The sequence below is a fragment of the Thermobia domestica genome, chromosome 16, assembly GCF_964235325.1.
Source record: "Thermobia domestica chromosome 16, izTheDome1.hap1.1, whole genome shotgun sequence".
In the NCBI taxonomy this organism is placed as follows: Eukaryota; Metazoa; Arthropoda; class Insecta; order Zygentoma; family Lepismatidae; genus Thermobia; species Thermobia domestica.
Genome location: NC_137469.1, coordinates 51453376 through 51474926, shown reverse-complemented (window position 1 = coordinate 51474926; position 21551 = coordinate 51453376).

The following is a 21551-nucleotide window of genomic DNA, read 5'->3' as shown; positions in this document are numbered from 1 at the left end:
TTGAGAGACACAAGTAATACAGCATTACTGATAGCAATGAAATTAGCTATAAATGCTTGAATAAAAGCGAAGTGGGTATGTGTTATATTTGCCCTTTGGATCTTATAATTATTCTGCACTTTTTCTTTAAAAAAAATGCATAACGTAAGTACTGTAGTGTTAATTATTTCGGAACTATTTTGACTCTAAAATATGAACAAAAGTACCCGAAACAGTGCGAAATAATCCCTGAATTCAAGGAGTGGTAGCGTTCTGTTGACAAAGATGTGAGCAGAATATATTGTTCATTTTACATCTACAACTTTAAAACAATGCTTATAGACAAGAGATTTCACGAGTTAACTACTTTTTAGCGACTTTTCACTCAAAATTGGAGTCATTTCACCTTTCGTTTAGCGACCTTTTGTGTCAACATTTTGGCAACACTGTTCTTGTCCACAAGTACCACTTGGTACAAGCTTGTATGGAACCATGGTCCTTCCATAATCGGACACACCTGATTGACGATTATGGATGTCCTGATGTCTTCTGACGACTCGGATTGTGCTCGGCCTTCATATTCCTCGGAATTTACGTTAAGCTGTATAAATCTACGTTTCATATAGCCTGGAAAGGGATCAAATACAAATGCACCCCCCACCCAAAAAAATAGAAAGCTATCTCGTGATTTCATCATCACATGACTGCAGAAACAACAAGTACAGTAATAAGTTTGCAATTGTTAATTGTAATAAATATATTACCACCACTATAAAGAAAGCAGGTGTATATTTTATGTGCTTTTCAAGAAAATATAGAAATGTGAGTATCTGATTCAGGAAGAAGAACATATTAACGTTTGAAGATTACTTTTGCTTTACTACACAGAAGTAATGTTGCTTAAAACTGACTGTTTGGAGGATGTTTCTCTTTGATTTCGAAGGGCACCAGTAAAATATGACATGGGTACAAAGACGCATTCAGACACCACGTTGGATAAAATCTGATTTATTACGACCTCTTTTGTGCTCTTACTAGTATCATAATGAAAGGTTTACCTTCATAAATGCTCGGTTTGGAACCTATTTTTATTACTACTAACGACATATAATAGCGACATGATTTCTTGGGTCGATTTTATTGAAAAACCGTGAATATGAATTTATCTTCAAGCATATGTTCAATTAGGTCTATCGATGAGGTCAATGAGGACAATGAGGTTTCGACGTCCGTCTGTTCATAATTATTTATTAGAGCAAAAACTGTTAGATATATCTCGAGATGCGTTTTTTTTTTTTTTTTTTTTTAAAGCGATTCAGCGCCCAAGGATAGGGTTCCATTTCTTCGTTAACTCTTGGTTCAAATTGGAAATTTTTTAAAGTGGTCATTTCCGGTTTCAACTTTTACTGAACAAAATAAAAATGGTAACAGAGAGCGAGAAGCGATTGTTTTCAAATGATTCAACGTCGCAAGGAATGTCTACTCCGAATTCTTTACCAAAACTAGAAGTGTTTCCAACTTAATATTACGTGTGGTTGTAATACTGACTCCCACAGAGCAAACAACGGTAATACATATCGAAATGTGGATTTCTGTTATCGATTTGGTTTCCCAAGGATGGGTTCTATCTACTTCATTATCCCTCTATTTAAACCAGAAGTGGTTCTAATTGAGTCTTCCGGTTTCTATATTTATTGCCATAGAACAGAAACGATAACAGATAGCGACAAGCACTTTCATGCAATTGATTCAGCGTCTCAAGGTAACGTCCATCACAACTCATAACGCTTTACCAAAATCGAAAGTGGTTGAAAGTTACTACTACTTCTGGTGTCAATTCTGATTTCCATAGAGCAAACACGGTAAGACTTCTCAAAATGCGGTTTTTGCAATTGATTCAACTTCCCAGGTATAGACACCGTCTTCTCTTTTGACCCTCTATTCAAAACCGGAAATGGTTCAAATTAACCATTTTCGGTTGCAACCTTTATTGATATAGTACAAAGTTGGTAACATTTTTTTAGCGATCAGCGGTTTCCTGATATTGATTCAGGGTTCCAAGAAAATATACCATCACAAACCACAACATCTTACAAAAACCGGAAGTGGTTGAAATTTATTACCACTTCTGGTTTCAATATTGATTTCAGTAGAGCAAAACCGGTTAAAGATATCGATATACAGTAGTTATAACAGGGGTGCCCACAAGGGGGGGCTATGACGCAAACTGCGTCATTGAAATATTAGGGGGGGGGGTTAAAAATCTATATAAATATGTTTGATGGGGGGGGGTAAAATTAATCGAAAAGAAGATTTTTTCATGGAAGAACACCTACGGATAGACAATTGGGGGGGGTGCGTCATGGACATAAGGGGGGGTGGGCACCACTGGTTATAATCGACTCAGATACCCAAGAGCAGGTTCTATGTTCTTCCTTAAAGATCTGTCCAAGCCAAAAATGGTTCAAACCAACGATTTCAGGTTTCGACCTTGATTGTCATACAACAGAAACCGTAAGACATTGTGAGTGATAGCTTTCTGATATGAACTGAAAGTCCCAGGAACACGTTCTTTGTTAAATCTTGTTCAGTCAATTACAAGCAGTAGTTATGAATATACTACTTTAAATTTGAAGATTGAATTTCCGTAGTTTGGAAGTATACAGTAGTCTCACACTGTAAAACGAAGCTCACTTGTTTTCATTACGCACCAATACTATTGTAGAATTATTTTACTTTTAATATCGTTCCCTGCATAATTTTTTGTAGTAATCTCCTATCGATGTCTAAGGACATTACTCGTCTCATCTTAATTTGTAATACTTACGTACAAAATGCATGCGCAGATTTTTTGTTTTAATTTCATATAGAAACTATTAGAATCCTTCTACGTCACGAGAAGATTTATGAAACTTGAAATATAACAACATTTAAAACATCCCTATTATTTGAGAATTTTTAGTGTAATGCATTGCGAATTTTCAAACGACTATAAAGTCTCTTCATTGTGTTCGTACAATCATTTCATCCAGGCACGTAGCCAGGATTTCGTAATAGGGGGGTCCGTGAGGAAATACTGAGATTATCACACCAGTGGCTCGATCATTCTAAACGATTTTACTGGCAATATATATTTGTTAGTTAAGTTAGGATATCGTAATGGAGGGTATGACATGAAATACTGTGGTTACACGCCAGGGACTCGATCAATAAACTATTTTACTGACAACATACCTATACTGGTTTGTTAGGATAGTAAAATGGGGATATGTAACTAAGTATTTTAATAACACACTATAAAGAAATTTCGAGTAAAAGAATATTTTTAAAAATATTGAAAAACATATTATCTTCCAAGGTCATTCGAAGTCGATTCTTCTTGTCTTTTTTCTTCTTTTCCTTGTCTTCGTTTAATGCCGTCAAAGATAACAACGAGATCTCTTTCGGTATTAAAGACATCCTATAAAATAGATGAGTGTTGCTGCGAAATTGAAAATTTCTTTAACAAGGCTAACTAGAATGTATGTTGCCAGTCTCATATTATTGGTGATTGTGGGCATTTCCTAAGTTCTTCTGACAGTATTTGATCGAACCAGGTTATCGATCGTTATTTGTAGTCCATAGGATTAGCATGGAGCTAGATGAAATTCGGAATGCTCCGTTACAATAATGCCCATTTTCAATTTGATCTCCCTCCGTTACCACCACACAAAGCTCCTCATAAGAAAGAGTAACCAAACGCTTGCTGTAGCTTTATATTTTTAACGCTGATTTTTCTTTTTCTCGTTTCTTTTTATTTCATTCTTCCTTAATATTTTCATTTCTGGTACCGAAGGGGGGAGGGGTAGGACTCACCGGACCCACCCCTTGGCTACATGTCTGACTTCATCAATGATAGTTTTTTGGATCAAAAGATCCAATATATTTCAGGCAAAAATGTTCTTGTAGGCCTTATATCTCGAGAACTAAATATAGTGTATCCAAACCAAAACTAACAATTTACTTAGTATGATGTGCTTATTCCGTAAAAAAAAAAAAAAAAAAAAAAAAAAAAAAAAATGAAAATTGGATTTACGGGCCATTTAAAAAATTGAGGTTCCTGATCCACAAACAATTGATACATTTCTTTCAGCCGAACATTTTCTTGTACGCCTTATATCTGGAGAACTATATATAGTGTAGCCAAACCCAAAATATCACTTAACTCAATATAGTGTGATTATTCTGTAAAGAAAAAAAAATACTAAAACCCGGTTTAGGAGCCGTTCCAAACCTTTGTGACTCCTGATCCAAAAACTAATGATTGGCCAAGATCGTAATCTTTTGATCCAATTTTTGGATCATCCCTAAAATTCTTGTTATACTCTGAAACACTAACTAACACAATATTTAATACCTAAGAACTGATTGATTGATTTCTTAAATTTTTTCCTAAGATCGTAATCTTTTGATCCATTTTTTGGATCATCCTTAAAATTCTTGTTATACACTGAAACACTAACACAATATTTAATACCTAAGAATTTGATTGAACTAGTGTTTCCTGCGCGATACTTCAGAAATTTTTTGTCTTATCTAGATCCGAAAACGAGACGACAACCGTAATGTTTCTCGTTCAGTCCAGAATGTATTAAGATACTTCTAATCTCGCTTGCGAGAGGAAAAATTTGTCGTCTTTCGAACAACCTTTATCTTCACCATAATTTTATAAATTCATCATAGCGAGAACTTCCTTTTCACATAATAAATTGTTTATTTTCAAATTTATGAAACTCCTACATAGAACTCATATAAATAAAACATAATTTTATTGAAGCATAATATAAATATGGATAAACAAAGCACTGTGAAAAGGAGTATATTTACTAGTGATACGAGAAACCTAAACTAACTTAGTCTTTTTTTGTTTTTCTAAAATCAGAATTAGGAAATTTAATCCTAGTATTTGCAGTCGCAGAGACTTTTTTCCAGCGGACTGCATACCCTTAAGGAAGTCCTATATCTTATCAACATACTTCATTTGCAAACCAAAGTAATTCTCTTCTGTGAAACACTGCTGTCTTATCTGAACCAACCTCCGCTATTTGTCCTCGATTTACAGCGAATAAAGAAATGGTAGGGTATATATACATATGGAGAACGCGTTTTCTTTTCCATAAAATAAGCCTTTCTCCTTCTCTTCTTTCTATTCAGTTTAGTGGAAGAGCTGATGCTACGAAAGGTTCATGTTACAATCTTATGTTACATGTGTATCTTGGAAATAATATCGTGAACTCCTTAAACTATGAAAGTGAACTTTGTGGTGGACAAACACCGTGTGCGTGGGTTTTCTCGGGGTTCTCCCGTTTCCTCCCACTTTCTTCATTCCACCATTTCATTCATTACTCATCATCACCGTCTCCTTTAGCCTAACCGGCATAACCGTGGGACGTAAAACTCAAAGATTTCATTTCATTTTTCAAACTACGACACTATGCTATGCATGCGTTGTCTTATAGAGCAGTTATGTTTCTCCACTCGTGTCTCTGTTGACAAGTATCCGAATAAAATCGGTAAGAGACATCGAAACGCGTCATTTTGATGTGTCATTCCCAGTGACACCTTTAAATTACGATATTACAATATGCAAGTATTAAGTCTTATAGAACAATTGTCTTCCTCCACTCATGTCCCTGTTGATAAGTACCTGAGCTAATATGGTAAGAGACAGCAAGAAACATTTTTTGATGTGGGTCCATTACCCCAGTGAACTCTTAAAACTGCGGCAGAATAGTATGCTTAAGTGTCAAGTATTATAGAACACTTATGTTCCTCCGGTCTTGTCTTTATTGACAAGTATTCGAGTCAAAAAGATAAGAGGCAGAGAGAAGTGTCTTTTTGATGTGGTTCGTTGTCCAAGCGATATCTTTAAACTACGACAGTATGCTTTGCATTGTTGAATCTTATAAAACAATTATGTCCCTCTACTCGTGTCTCTGTCGACAAGTATCCGAACAAAACCGACAAGAAACTGCGAAAGCATCTTTTTGATGTGGATTCATTGTCCCAAGAATATGTTTCTTCTTTCCTCTTAACCACCTATTCTAATTCGAAATGGTATCAATATCTTATTTCCGCTTGCAAGAGTCAACATTCAGCGAGAAGCGATCACTTTTATATGAATTAGTTTCTTACGAATGAATTTCATTTTCGCAATTATCTTCCTAAATAAACTGGGAAAATTAAATGAATTTTTTTAGTTTTACGTCCCGTGGATATGCCGGCTAGGCTAAAGAAGACGGTGGCTATGAGAAATGAATGAAATGCTGGAATGAAGAAAGTGGAAGAAAACTGGAGAACCCCGAGGAAACCCACGCACACGGTTTTTGTCCACCACAAAGTTTACTTGCCGGGAGCAGGGTTTGAACCCGTGACCCCCTGCACCAGAGGTGAACCACTGAGCCACTTCAGCCCCTCTAAATAAACGGGAAGTAGTAGAGCTCTATTACTATTTCGAGACTCAATGATTAATTTATCATAGCTTAAATGGTGAAAGATGGTAGCAAATTACTTTATGATATTGTCTCAGCGTGCCAAGAATATGTTACATTTTCTCTCTTAAGCTTTTTTAATCTGAACAGTACTTAATCTGAATAGTTTGATATTGTGTCGTGTTGGAAGTCTGCCTTACAATGTAAAACAATGAGAATTTAAGTCTTTAACGAAATTCTGCTGTTTTCTCTTACTATCCCTGTATCCTTCAGTTTAGATATTATACTAGTGGATGCAAAATCGACTAGAAACAAGGTTTATTTAAAGAAATCTTCCTCACTCGCAACCTTAATGATAACTGATGAGATTAAATATGTTGAGATTCAAACTGATGTATTTCGAGATTGACTGGAAGTTATCAACGTATATCGTAGATTTATTAATTGTGTTTTCTTTATTCTTGACCAACACAAAATTTCTCATGGATCGTATCTATTATTATGTGGAACCTGAACCGCTCCAAAACATGAACTTGCTGCTGTTGGCGAGTATATTTTCCACAGAATAATTTCTTTCTTGCACACTAATTCGCTACTAACAGTGCTGAAATACGCAACTATGCCCATAAGTTTCAACATGGTAGTAGTCTAAGATACACCGAACCCAAAGCACGTGATGAACACATTAACAGCAAGGCAATATTACACAAGTAAATTAAAGACAAAAGGCATAGTTATGTAAGTTCTTTGTTTCGACAGGTACTGCTGGAAATTGGTCCCAATGTTCAAGGCACACGTTAGCTCGATGGATTGAAGTCAGTTGTGGTATGCTTTGTCCTTCATGGTAACCCACAAATAAAAGATGCAACTGTACAAATCAGGGTACTTTAGAGGTCATAGAGTTTTCAAGATAGTTTGTAAGGTGTGTAAACAAAGTGCACTGCTGCAAAGAGGTATCTGTTGTGTGTATTGTCGAACTGCCCACCAGCAAATACGCAAATTGTCGTCCACCTGGCGTCCGTTGATCAACATAGGCCTCGAACATGCCAACAATGTAACGCTATAGGTCACAGAATAGGTCTAATGATTCTCGTCAACGTTGCAGCGCACTGCACTCCAATCTTTGTATCATGCAGTGGTAGATGGAATATGTGTATTGGTTCTCGACAGACGAATACTACATATCATATTTTGCGAATTAATGTAAACACTGAATGGTAATTACTTCTCGTTTGTCATGAAGAAAACGTTAGAATCGAAAACAGAAACATTTTTGATCTCCTGTACTAGTCATGTGTGATACTGTACACGTCTAGGAGCTAGGTCTACGTGGTGTGCGGGCTTCAACCCCAACAAAGCTATGATCTTGTATGATTTCAGGTTAGATTCTTCAGAGTGCTGTGGCATATTGGTAACACTTCTGTTAACTGCGACAAATGTCTCGTAGACTCAGTGGGCTCTACAACATCCAATGGTGAACATCTTTCTTCTGAGTCTCATTCCTTTCTATTTATTCTCTTTATCATGCACGGATCCTGCTCGCTCAAATATCTTTATGAACTCGTGATTGGATGAGTTGGTGGCTGTATAAGTGTTGAATCCGGCACGGAAGTTTCCTTTTATTCCTTTCAGTGAACTGCGCTATGAATAAGAATATCTTGACCTTCGTTATCAATCCAAACTATTTGCTGGCTTTACCACGACAATTATTTTTTTTACAAACTTCAGGTCATGATTAACCACATTGTGCAAGTTCAATGTGTTTCGTTCACAACTTCCAAAAATGTTATATGAAATATAACATTGCCTGTTGCTATGTAGAATACGCTATCATTTTTCAATGTCGTGTCTTTTAAGTTGTTGTTCCCCCTACATAATTATTTGTATTACGTCAATATCCTTGGAGATAATGGTTCATGATCAAACACAATCAAACGTCGATGATGCTTTCTGACCCAATTCCGGTGAAAGTTTGTTGAACGGGGGCTAACAGTTAAGGCTGTTGGCCTCCCTACATAATTATTTGTAATACGTCAATACGCATGGCGGTCAAACGATGATTGTTAGCGATCAAACGATGATGAAACAATCTTACCTAATTCCCATCAAATTTGGTTCGATGGAGGGCCTAACAGTTTATCATTGACGATTAAACGACAATGAAACGGCCTGGCCTAATTCCGAACAAATATGCTTCGATCGAGGGGAAACAACCTATTAGCCTCCCTACATAATTACTTGTATTACGTCAATACTCGTGATTATCAAAACGATATTTGTATATGATGAAACGTTATCAAACAACGATGAAACGAAATAACCCAATTTTGATCAAATTTGGTTCGATATGTCAATACTCATGACGATAAAACGATAATTGTTGGCGATCAAACGATAATTGTTGACGATCAAACGATGGTCAAACAATCTGGCTCAATTTCAATCAAATTTGCTTACATTGGGACCTGACAGGTTAACATGTTGGCCGCTCATAACATAATTATATGTAAAATGTCAATACGCATGGCGATCAAACGATAATTGTTAGCGATAAAACGCGATCAAACGACGATGAAACGATCTGACCCGATTCGAATCAAATTAGGCTTCAGTGTCTGTCTATTCTCTCCCGAAAAAGATATACAGCAGTAACAGCCTGGACTTCAATTTGATAGGCGATCCTCAAGACTATTTAAAACGCAAAATCACTCTCAAGGGCTCTGTAATAATGTCTAAGAAAGTGTATTAGGAAGGTAAGGATACTGTCAACATTGTGCACGAACCGACAACGTTACTGCCTTCACCTCACGACAGTTAAGCTAACCCTTTTAGTTAATTCAGTACAAGATTGAATTTGCCCCAGTTGCAACATCATTGTTGAGAGCATCTGAAGTTAAGTTATTTTTGTGATATGCATTACGAAAATAGAATAGCAAAGAAAGTTCGAGAAACGTTGTGTCATCAAATTTTGGGCAAAGCCTAGCGAATCCCTTATTGTAAATTACGAAAAGTTACAAAGATTTTCAAGGAGAACATTCTCTATCCAGGCCTCAAGTGCTGAGACTGCACAATTCCTTTTTAGGAGGCCGCGAGCAATTGGAAGACGAATGTCATGAAGACCTTCAACCTCACAAAATAATGGCAATGTGGAAATAATAAGGCCTTTGGTGAGGTTAGATCGTCAATTGACGGTAAGCATGATCAATAGTGAGTTAGACTTGAACTTAATTAGCGAATATCAAATTTAAACACAAGATCTGGTCATTAGAAAATTGTTTCTCAAGATGGTTTCAGAGAACTTAATAGCTAAATAGAAAGCCAATTGCAAGGATGTGTGCCTTGATCTTCTGGACTGTCTTAAAGGAGTCTGAGTTCTACATTCCCATTATCATATGGATGAATCATGAGTTTATGAGCACGATAGCGAGATAAAACGCCAAAAACCGTGATTGAAATACTAAAAACTCTTCCCGTGGCAAGAAAGGTAGAATGAGCAAATTCAAAATCAAATTGACACTCATTTTTGTTTTCTATGACAGACGAGGGATCGTTCGCAAGGAATTTGTGCCACCAGGACAAACTACCAATTAACCATTTTATCAGGAAGTTCTTGAAAGACTCAGGGAAAGGGAAAAACGTGTACGGCTAGGCATTGCATACACTTAGATGCTGTATCACGACAACGCATCATGTTCTACGACACTCTACATCTAGTATGGTACTCTTGAGAGACAAAAACGTTCTTGTGTTTTTTCTGCCACTTTATGAAAAAAAAAGTAAATCAACAAGTAACATTACTACTAATAAAGAAATAAATAGTAATAATAAATGGAAATCTTTTAGGATGCCAACAGCAAAGGGAATTAACCTAGTTTATCGGGAATAGTTTAAAATTGTTTTGCTTCAGAAATTCACAATATTATTCAGTTTTGACTATGAATGTGAAATCTGATAATCCCATAAATCAACATACTCAACATTTATCCAAAATTAGTATTTAATTTTTGTCCCCTTCGTGAACTCCCTATTGCTGTTAAAGAAAAGCAGCATATTATAAAAATTAACATTTACTTTATTCCAAATAAAATATTGTATTTTATTAAACTACTGTTTTTACCACAAGAATAAAATAAAATCATCCGTAGAAGAACAAATGAATTTATATTGTCTAGTGTAGGTAAAACGGTCTTGATTAAACAGTTACACATGATACAATGACCATGCGATGTTCATTTTAGGTAATCATAGCAACCAGTTGAAAAATAGTATTTCAAATATGTGCAGTTTTAATTTTCCATATTTCAATTACCTCAAAGTAAAAATACGTACATCGTAGAGCTAAATCATTATAAATTAATTATTTCTATGCATTACAAATCAAATAAACATATCAGCTGCATTTGAAGTTGCTTTGCGGACAAATTTATGCAGCCTAAAAAGATGTAGATGTACATATTTTAATTTGACCAACTAATTATACATACATTGGCCAGATGTATAGTATGCTAATTATTCTTTACTCAGTGGACGAATATATTTGTGTATCAACTTCAAACACTAAAATTTCATTTAGTATTTATCTTATTTACTCATCACAATAGTCATAGTACATATTTGATTACCCAATAAAAATTAACTAATTATTACTACTAGCATCAAATAAATAACGCAGCAAATATGAAATAACTGGTATAGATTATTGCAAAATAAATATTTTTCTGATCAGAAATCAAAGGAAAATTGTTACTAAAAGTTGTTTGACTGTGCAATAATTATTGAAATATAGAACATTAGTTACAAGAGAACTACCACAAATGTACCATAGGAAATTATTGTTCTGTACTGTTGCTTTATACCAATTGTTACATACAACTATTGAATTCGATTCAAGATATATATATACACCAATGTATAGCAATATAAATTTCACCTTGACATATAAGATCTGCTATACACTATAAGTCCTAGAAAATATCTTAATATTTATCTGAGGCAAAATGTTACAACATCTCTCGTAGGAAATCCAATCCTTTTGTGCCATACATATAATTATACTCCACATCCTACTGATATTGATACCAGGCGCTATATTGTTAAATTGCACATCTCTGAAGAAAAATCATTAAAAATCAGAATATAAATTAGCAACATATATTTCATCAGTCCCTGCACCACATTTCATTTTGTCGAATATTTTTGCCCTTTCACCCACACACGGCTGGCGGAAAAAAAATGGTTTCCACTTTCTCTCGCCTGATTTCTCTTAAATTGAAATCTTACAAAGTTTCGTTCCGAAATAGAAAGTGCTCTAAACACGAGAGATCTCAGAAAATCGTTCAGAACATAAGAAATGACAAGCGGCCTGATGCTATACACGTTGAGATTTTAACTCTAGCAAAAATCGTAAGAGATTTCCTAGGATCTATCCTATAGTATATAGCAGAACTAACCTGTACATTTTGAATTACCAATACACTTTTATTTCTACATACATTAATACGAGTAAATTAGGTTATGTTCCTAATGGACATTGTAGATTTTTGTGAATAGATAATATAAATAGACAATATAAATGTATTGTATGTAATATTAATAGAATATTGATCATAGTTTCTGAATTATGGTGCTGTGAACTGATTTACTCGGATATGTTTGTACTTACTTCAATGGAGAAAAACACGACATAAACTGAATTGAACATAGTAGAAATACAATTCTGTGACTTTATCCAAACTATTGAATTAAATTACCTGGAAAATAGCGCTCTTACAGTATATGCAAACATCAGTCAGCTCTATTTACCAATATATCAACGTAGTCCTTACCTTTCGACTTCTGAGTTTCTTCAGACTCACTCACTATATAAAATTAAAGTAAGTCATGAGAAAAATTGGCTCAGCTCAATAATATTAAATGCTGCCCCAAGCAACTTTAAATTTAGAATGTATTTGCATTATACAGTACGAGCCAGATGTGCTTTTAAGTTTTTAACATTTATGATACTGTGTAGAGGATGTGACACTGCTAGAGTGTGTGACACTATCTCTTAGATAGGAATAATGGAGAGAGAACCACACCTACGACCGTATAGTATCATCATGGCGTCTATCATTTTGAAGTCTATCATTTTGACTTCAGATTAAACTTTTTTATAGCAAGGCATCATATGACCTGTCTTTTGAAGTAGCTATATAGATACCATGAACAATCATCTGCCTTTACTTCCAATTTATCTGTGAACGTTTAATAGTTATTGTCTTCAAAATATACGTTTATTGTCTTTCAATCTTAAGATGTAGTATTAAGATGTAATCTTAAGATGTAAGCTATCTTTGCCTCATATTGTATGGTGTAAATGCATTGAAATCCTGAGATAGCCTGAGGTAATTATTATTATCGAAGTGAGCTTATTTTACTCATTTATTTATTTATTTGTTTATTTATTTTTATTTAACAGTCACCAGATACAGCTCAGAGGCCATTTTACACTGGATATCTAAAAAAAATAACAATGGAAAAGATTTGGGAAGGTATCGGCCAGGGCCTGTTTAGTAGGTACCATCAGGACATTTGCCTGGTAGGACTAAGGAAAAACCTGGAAAACCCCAGTCAGGATCGTCGACAGCGAGAATCGAAGCCACAACCTCTCGAATGCGATGCCAACTCTCTACCACTTCAGCTACTTCGCTCATGAGTTTAATATCCAGGGGGCTGAGACAAATAAACTCTGAAATCGAAAAATAAGAACCATACTAATATACAGTATATATATATATATATATATATATATATATATATATATATATATATATATATATATATATATTTATAACACAACATAAAGTTGTATCTTTTCAAATAGCATTACTTCAGGTTATTGAATATTTTAAATGTACATATAAAACAAAAACTTTTAGTATCACACTCTTCAATGTAGAATTCTGCACAGTCGTTACACAAGTAACGTGGATGGGGTAATGCCATCCAGGGTACCTTAATGTCGAATAATACGTTTTAATACCTTCATTCGGCATATATCGAACACACAGAAACAAATTTACAAGGAATTGAAACTTCGACTTCTCGAAAGGACTTTCTTTCGAAAATATGTTTAGATCACTATCATATTAAATTACATAGATTGTTTAAAATAAACATAAAGATCATAAGGCAGTTTTCAGCAATTTGATATCTCAAACCAATTAAGAGATATAATAAAAATGCTAAAATTTCCTATATTGCTTAAAATTGTGTGTTTGTATAAACTTTTTAAACTTGACTTACTTTATTCCTATAGCATTACATCAATACTTTTATCATAGATTATAATTACCACAAGTTCTCGGAATTACATAATGTTAAGTAGTGTTACAAACTTCAAATTTTATGTGATATCTCCAGAAGTGTTTCAGATAACAATTGTTGTCAACGGCCATGTGATTTTCACATCAGGTGATAGTCATCTAGGCCTTTGGATGAGTTACTTATCAGCAGTTTTTCGAAATAAAGGTTTTTGAGAAAAGTATTTTTTTTCAATCCCTTATAATTTTTTCGTAATCATTCAAAATCCATCATATCACGATCACAATATTAGATACTAAAGTACTTCGGATATGTATTGCCCCGTCCTTCTCACTTGCGTTGTTACTGGTGTGAAGAAAAAAGAAAATTTGCATGTTTGTGACACTATAGTGTCCTTAGTTTGCAACACTTAATACTAAATATGAAACTGTAAGTTTTTGTTTCAAATGTAGATATGAAATATACAGGGTGTCTCAAAAGTCCCCTGCCTTCGGGTAAAGCTGTTATTATTAGAGTTATAGCAAAATGCAACAGGGAAACCGTCTCCGAATATGATGTTTTCATTCTAAAATGAAGATTCTTTTAATCGGACGAGCAGTTTAGACTGTACACTCTTTATACGCCCAGTGTTATACGAAAATACAACGTTACTATTTACATGGACCCACAACGTAAGTGAATGAAGTTAGTGTCTTTTACACTAACAGCTCCCATTTCAAACATATCCCATTTACTTCATGTTGTGTATCCAGGTAAATGTCAACGTTGCATTTTAATTTAACATTGGGCTCATAAAGAGTGTATAGCCCAAACGGCTCGTCCGATTTTTTAAAAAAAATCCTTCATTTTAGATTGAAAACATCATATTTGGAGACGGTTTCCTTCTCTTACATTTTGTTATAACTCTGATAATAACAGTTACCCTATGTCAGGGACTTTTGAGACACCCTGTATATAATAACCTGACGTAACACCATTTGAAAAAAAAAATCTTTGTATTGGGTTGACAACGCTGTTGACCATATGCCAAACATCATATCATAGAATATACCAAACAATGTCCCTCTGGAGACTTTTGCATGGTACATTTTTCTTTGTTCATTAGTTTAAAAGTTACATAAGCGTATTAATATAAATGATCCACCTTGCACATATACACTAGATGTAATGCCGGCCATTCTTCGCACTATAGGATTCACATTTATACAAAATAATGAGAGTAAAGAAGAGTAGCGCCTTTGGTGTTGCGTCTGTCAGCTCCTGGGCATCTGTTCTAGATTAAAAAAAAATAGGTATAAGCTCTCTCCATAAATTTACAAAGTGAGACGAGATAAATTAGATACAATATGAAGGAAACTTTGTGAGAATCGAAACAAGACGAAATTTCAACAAACATTTACAACACAAGCCGAGTAAATCTTATTTCTCATGTCATTTCCTACACTATGTAGGTCTATGTAGTGTTAGTACGAGACGAGACAGAGATCATCCACTAGAAAGCGATATATTTTCGACCATGATATCTTTTCTGGACTTGACAGTCTTAAAAATCTTGACTCGTTGACAGATGAGATAGATCATTGTCACGTGAAGGCGTCTATTATTTAGAAGGATAATTACCTCACAAATGTTGTCATATTGATTCAACTCACGAAGTCAAACATAGTGAACTAACGTATGCTAATGAAAGTAACAGAATTGTGTTAGTTTAGTGTCAGATGGAAAGCTATGTAAACTAGGTGATATTTTCTATGAAATATTTAGGAGAGCGTAAATCGCAATTTACCCATATCATGCTATAACAGTCCAAAAAATGATATGTAAAATATGAAGATTCTATGCTCCTAGACTTAAATCTGATCATGATCACACTATTTGTAAGAATTTGAACATTCATTTGAATACAATATCTAAATATGAAATACAGAACTAAGAAAGCACACAGAAAAAGGCTAAGCACTAGACAAAATCTGAAAAATCATTTTGAAAATTCTGGTTAGTATATGTATTGCGTGAATATACTATTTAGGTGCTTAAAATAGTGTTTAGTTTCTACTGCATGTAATCATTATAACTTGTATTCAGTCCTTACGTAGTTTTAACAAGGCAATTTGTTAATATCTTCAGAGTTTGCTACATCCCAAGGCTAAGATTCCTTCTTTGTTAGTAATTTAATTTCGATACATCTGACAGTCTTTTGTGAATCATTAATTAAATATAAAAACTATAAAAGAGAATCAATGTTTTACATTGTACAGCCATCGATTATTGAAAGCACAAAAACCAAGAGCAAAATACTCTGGTGAAACGGCGGGGAAAAGAGGCAACAACTGCTTAATACACTCATAAATATCATCACGAAAAGTGGCGGAAACGCACGAAATGTAAGTTGCATCTACTTGCTTCGGGTTGTTCATTAAGCTGAAAATCCAAGTTTCATCTTGCATTTCTGCTTACAGTGATGCTAAACACCAATCCATCATCCCTAGTTTCCATTATCTTGAATATGCTCTCTTTTTATATATATACATTTTAACCCTGTAACCTAACCCGTCCCTGAAGACCTAAAATCCAAAACACGGCTTGGTACGTGATTAGATGTGATGGAGATCCATATGTGTAGCGAATTTGGTGGTTCTAAGGTGACTTTCATCTATAGGAATATCTAATGACAAATATACATACATTATTTACATGTAAGTACAGATGAACAGGATATAGAAATGTTGTAAATGATTCTATTTACTGTAATTTTACTCGAAATCAGCTAGATCGAACATATGAAAAGCTATTTAAATGTGAAAGTGAAACACATTGGCGATCCAGTTAGTCACATGCCAATTTTTCAATCACTTATTTCAATTGTAAAAAGCAAACTGTTTTCTTTTACTGATTTAGGTTTATATCAAAAAGTACAGCTCACAGAAGTTTGTAATAGACTTCTTCGGAAGTTTCTTAAATTAAATAAAACCAATATTTTAGCTCTCGTAGCTGTTTTTTTAATGACTTGAGTTTTTGAAGAACACGAACCTACGTAGGTTAGTAGTTTGGTCCTTACAACCAGTATGGTTCTCTACTCAAAAATGCAGCCAAAGGGGAGTACATTCTTATCAATACGGATACACCCACATTTAACATATGTAATTTTATACGGAAGCAAAACCTAGCAAGTTCAAGAAAATATTTCAGACTTCGATTTTACTCATCGGATTTTTATTGTCTTTTAAGACAAAAAAGTGTTGTTTTCATAATTATACATTTCTAAAATAATTAAAGCTAACAATAAATATTGTAATATTCCATGTGGTATTATTTACAAACAACATTTTACGCTTATGTTTGTAAATCCCACCACACGGTTTTACGTGAAGATACTATGTACCCCCTGGATTCACTACAACCAGCAGACGACGGACTTCTGGCTCCTTCCACGAAGCAGACGACAACATCGGAGCAGCAGCGCCACCGCCGTCTGGGGATCTATAAATTCGGCAACCGATAGCGGATCTGTACCAGTTCACTGATATCCCTCCTACTGTTTGCTTCGGAACATTAGGAATAACCTAACCCCAAGCCCCTAGTCTGCTTCGGGACTTGTGGCTTTTCCTTTTACCTGACAGCCTGCTTCAGGTTTCTGTAAACACTAACCTCCTCATTGCTTGCCACAAAGCTTTGGGAAATCCTTCACCACTCTGCCTAGCCTGCTACGGGGCTTTGTGTAGATCCTGTCTGCGACCTCTCGGTCAAAGATTATCTGTTTATAACCTCACAAGTATAAAGAAAAGGTCTTCGTAGTATTTTTTGTAAAATGCTGTTATTTAGTGAATTTTATAATAATTAAAGCCGGTAGTGGGAGTCGATTCCAGACACTCTTTTTATTACCTCGCTCTACCTACATCCTATATGGGACAGAGTTTTACAATATTTAACTCCTTAAAATTGACATATCACTTTTACATTAAATTACACGAATTAATCACTCTAATGGGGTCATTTTTATATCAGAGTAAAGATATAAATGATTAAAGATCTAAAACGTATGAAAAATTCTTGTAGCAAAACAAGATTTATATCGAAATTGACCACACCTGACCACACGCGTTAGCCATCACTTCGTAGAATAGCCAGTTGAAAGGGAGCAATTTTGGAATTTAGGATAATATCCAGAAGAGTGTAACCAACGAGCTGAAAGATATTCCAGAAGGATTTCAGCACTGCTAAATGAAGAATAGAAACAATGTCTTCATCTTTGTATAGTTGCTCAAAGGGACTATTTTAAAGGATATAACCTTGATTTCTTTTAAAATAATAAAATTCTTCGTAAGTGAAAGCGCTGTGTGATAAGAAACACTGTTCTGACACAGCTTCCAGGTGTTAGACATGTCTCGCCACGTGCGAACAATTCGTTTGAGCAGCACTTCACAGTAAACTTGTCTGTTGACTATTTGCCCCTGAGGCACAAATTCTTTATGAACAATATTCCTACAGTTTTAAGAAAGCAATTTAGCATCGTTTAGATTCTTCACTTTTCATTCGCACTTTCTACGCCATGGTGAGTTGTGATTATGCCGCTCTGCACTTTATAGTTTGGTTTCCTTCTAATATTCGTCTGGTCACTTTAGTAACATACTTTTAAAAACATCTGGAATCATTTTAATCCACTCCAGAAGAACACAGTATACGTCTTTCTTCTTGTGCATTTGTTCAAAAGTGATTTTTTTCAGTGTCAGATTCACACAGTCTTCTCGTCACCAATTCGTTGATCAAAATCTAATGTACGGTCGTGTGGTCCAGATTTAGTTACTTTGGCAGTTAACCGATTATCAGTCAGCATAAGATGTCGAATTCCTTTCACATTGGATAATTTCAAGACATTGATGATCTTCCAAACTTGGTTCATCTTCCACGTTGGTGGCCTTCGAATAATGCCTTAAGCACTTAAACACTTTGTGTTCGCGACAAAGTAGCATCGCAGTAATCCTGTTTGATTTTAGCACAGTGAGATATCCATATTCTGCTAAAATCCGGTTTGATTGAGCTTTCACTATTTTTCATTCGTTTTATATTTTTCGCCGCAAAATTTTCTGCGCCGTGATTGGGAACTACATTCCACCTCAGTGTTCTGGCGCGTCTTTACTTCGTGTTTTGTGTTGTATCGCCCGTCGGATCAACATCGCCGTTCGCTTCACTGCAGTAAAGATCTATACATTCAGGAGAAAACTGTTGAGTATGCAGGTAATATTAGTTAAATAGCCACGGAAACAATTTGGAACCTTTTTGGAGTCCCAACCTATTAGAATTTCACTTCAGGAATAATCAAAACCAGTGAAATACGAAAGTTCGTGCCGTGATAACCATGTTTGAAATAGTAAACATCCCAGGACAGGAGTGAAGTGTTAGTGGATTTTTTCGGCTCTGTGATATTTTTAAACGAAGATTTGGTTAATGTTCAAACGTTCAAAACGTTCAAAATTTTCTCTTTCCATCCATAATTCAGTCAGGTTGCGGTAACCTGTCCTGGCCATAGTTTTATAATATATTTGTAATTTAGAAAGACATGACGTTGTACTTTGATTTGTTATTGGTGGAATTAAACATTAAAATGTCAAAGTTTGTAGGGACTCCTATCTTACTCTTAATTTGACCTAGCTTTCAACGTAGTATGGGTTAAATCATTTCGTGAAGGTTCCTTTCTCTTCAAGAAAGGGATCTTCCTTAATCTTCTTTGATATGTCCTTCCGGGCTCATTAACAATAATACTATAATTGAGAAAATGGGTTAGTTTTATGCAAGGACCACCTGGTCCTAACTACCCCTCTCCTTTTTAGCGGTCACAGCCGATTCAAAATGTGGTGATGTTTAGTGAAGTGTTTAGTGTAGATATGAAATAGATGATTTTCTGTAGTAATATGTGTTATATGTGTAGTTTCAGCTTGTTGTGATGTAGCATGTATATGTGAGAGTGTTATTAACTTATTTAAGGACAGTGTATTGCTGGTTTGTTAATTATTCATCTCTTTCGGTCGAACCTGATAGCTAACTCATCCCTAAATTAACCCTTAAGTACTATGGACGAAAATAATCACTTAACTACTATGGAACGGTCTGTCAGACCGCATTGTTGTTTCACATTTCCTGAGTAGTAGTTTCATTGCATATTTTTAAAAATGATATCCTCCGTATCTTAGTTGCTTATACTATGTAGAAAAGTAAAACATAGTAATTTCACGATGTAAAAAAGCTTTATATTTTTAAAACAATGAGAAAGAGAACATAGTCAAAATTTGCAACAATGCTTTCATTGTTATTCTAAAATTGTAATTGTTGAAATATTCATTTTTTTCTCCGTTTCTATGTAGTCAAAATAACACTAATTTAAAATACACTGTTCTTATAGATGCACTGAGAATAAAAAATACAGTAAAAACGGAGAAAAAACATGAAATTTTAGGTTTTTTAAACTTACAGGAAGATATTGTTATAGTTGTACTCTTACGTTTTTATTTTTATAGTGTAAAGGTAATGAATAAAACTTATTTTTAGTTCTTATATGATGGAGAAAGTAAAGAAAATACGTTTTGACGGTAAAGAAAGTACCGCACTAACTTTTCTGACAGCATGCACTTTCTTCAGGTAGGCACTTATATCTTCTTTTTCTGCACTGCAAGGAGATCGGTACCCCACACCGCTGCGCTGACACGAATGAGTATCTTTGCTTTGCGCTTACAACTCAATTGAGAGAAGACTTATGTTTTCCTTCTGAACTCCTTATGCGCGATGGTGGGAAACTCACTTTCAAGCTCTTGATTGAAAAACTCAGCTCTCGGGGCAGATGTCCGATGAAAAATCTACGTTCTATGTGAGGCCTAACAAGTTCTTTTGCCAACGTTTTCATGAAATCACGTCTTGTCATCACTGCGGACTTAGCGTAGACTTGATGCAAGACATACGCATTGACACCACACGCAACATCCACCAGCATGAAGAAAATTGTCAATAGTTATCGTCTTGTTCGACGACTTGATGTGTAATCTGTACATTTTTTGTTTAAAGTATACACTCCGCCTTTACTCATGTTATAAAATGTGATTATTTCAGGTTTTCCAGTCTCTGGGTCATTATTTGATGTGTGGTGCAAGACGTGCCACACGGTAAGACACAAAACTGCTAATAATCAGTAGATAACAAAAGACAACTGATCAGCAAAATACTCACGTAACTACTATAGTACGTCACTGAGACCGCTCGACCCCTCCAGCGCCGCGCACAGGGGATCAATTATAACACGAACTTCACAATATGAAACCATTTGCTAGACAGGAAGGTAGACGAAAAGATCCACTTGTAGTAATGAGACTGTGGAAAATATAATGATATGAAAAGTCGCAGCGGTCTGAGAGACGGTCCATAGTACTTACGGGTTAAAGGCGTTATATTATTACACGTTTGTCTCGTGATATGGAATAGATATTCGTTATAAGTAGTGTATAAACTATTTGTCAGTACAGAGTTTATTGTTACCTTACAGCGCCCCCTAATAGCTAATGAACAATAGCGCAACGCCAGTCGTTTGTTGATCAACATAGTTAAGGAGATTCGTAAAGTAAAATTACCTATTTTTCGTTAATCTTTGAAATTATATTATAGCCACAGCCCATATGAGTAGCTAAATCAATAAAGTACATTACTGATTACCTATGCTGAAGGGTATTATCAGTTCTGTAGTGAAATAATTAAATAGTAAACGAAAATAAACTTCACATTCGCGTTTAACTGCAAGCCATTGTATAGAACAATACT